The following is a 1955-nucleotide window of genomic DNA, read 5'->3' as shown; positions in this document are numbered from 1 at the left end:
TAACCAGTTTTATGTCAGAGCCTCAGGGAATCAAACATGAAGCTAAGATTGAGAATACTCGGTGTAGGCGCAGAATGGATATCATGAGTGAGCTTGGGCTGGTTTTAATCATCACAGAGTCAGATTCACAGTACATGAGATCATTTCATGAACTCCTGTTATATCACAGGTTTGGCTATTCCCAATCTAGCTCAAAATCTCAAATGTGTTTGATTTGTTCAGTTAAATGTGAAAACACTGAGCACAAGAATCATATTCATCTTATGATTCTTAATCACATGCTGGCTTCAGCAAATTAATTGGGATTATTTTCAGGGCGATTTAGCAACACTAACTTTATTTGCACATACAAGGCTTGCTCCTCTCTCTGTCTCAGATTGCTCCATATGCATTTGAGTTAACCTATTACGATACTTGTCTCCACGTCCCTCTTGCTGGGTGCGCATCAAGGATGCGAGACATCATTTGCTTTGGATTAAAGCCAAAAAAACACAATATGATATTCACAAAGCTGTCACACCGGGCAAATGTGCTCAGAGAAAATGTTTGTGTGTTATGTGTTTATCTGTTTGATAAGAAATCAGTGTTATGTACAGAGTCATGAATGTATAATTGTATATTAACTGTCCTGTATGTTTTTCCATTCCATCAGCATCAAAAGATCAGGGTAAGAATCTTTAGGCAAGACCGACTTTTGGTGTTGTGGTGCCGGGTCTTGGCTCTGTCCTGAAGCTCTGCCCCAGAACACAATGCTTGAGTCACCTCATCTGCTCTGCCTCATCCATAACCGTAGAGAAGAATGCAAGTTCTCTCTCTTCCTGTCTTCCTGACTGCTCTTTATGTGCTCGGCTTTCTCGTGGCATCTGTATCAGCTTTTATGTAAACCTGCCTGTTCTGTGGGATTTTATAGCAGTTACTGTATCATATGATGGGACGCCTTTCCTGGTTTGTCATAGTCTGTGTGTCTATCAGCTGACACACTGTCAGCTTATTATTAGCGACTTGTGATGGATGCGTTCAACCTTAGAGGTGTTCTCTTGCTTAAGAGTTAAAGAGTTTTTTTATACTCATGGTAGAGAAAGTGATTTAGAATCATAAGCTCAGCAAGTGTTTCTAAATAAACATGAACAATGGCTGTGAGCTGGTAATGTCTCTCAGGAAGCCACACATTTGTGCCAAGGGAGTGAGCATTCACAGTTTTAGGACTCTGGTACCTAAATGGAAGTCATTCATAATTCATTTTCTTATATATAAAAAATAATATATTCAAATATTATATGAAATATAGTCACAATATATAAATAAATACAGTCTGTGATGGACCAATTGTGTGTATTGGACTTTGTAAAATATCTTAATTTGTCTGATCATATCATTTAAACTGCACAGCTCAATGGATTAAGTTAAAATAACAATTATAACTAGAAAATTCTGCAGCAAAATTTCGAGCGTGCCTGCTGTTCTTGTTGCCGATGTTGTTGGATGCAGGGCTTGTGCTGGTAATGGAGTAACATTTGGGTGGATTGAACCTTTAAAACTTGAAGTATTTTGACAAAGTGGTCATTTGGTGGAATCACCCTTTAAAAGAGACTAACTATTAAGCTGTGGGGATCCACATTGGGCTGGGTTGTGATTATTTCGTTGATCATCTCCCATTTATGTGTATGTGGAAATTATTCTCAGTTTTTTGCAATTTTTTGTTACCATGGTTGCTCGAAATTCTCGATCACAGCACGTTTTGATATATGATGACTGACTTTGGTCTACTTTAGTATGTCATCAAATTTTGACAAAAACATCATACTTTAGTATGTCATCCAAGTTTGACAAAAAAGTCATAGTTTAGTATGTCATCCAAAATGGATCAAAAAAGTCTTAGTATAGTATGTCGTCCAAAATGGGTCAAAAAAGTCATAGCGTAGTATGTTGTCCAAAATCGGTCAAAAAAGTCATAG

The sequence above is a fragment of the Solea senegalensis genome, linkage group LG4, assembly GCF_019176455.1.
Source record: "Solea senegalensis isolate Sse05_10M linkage group LG4, IFAPA_SoseM_1, whole genome shotgun sequence".
In the NCBI taxonomy this organism is placed as follows: Eukaryota; Metazoa; Chordata; class Actinopteri; order Pleuronectiformes; family Soleidae; genus Solea; species Solea senegalensis.
This window is presented reverse-complemented; position numbering follows the sequence as displayed.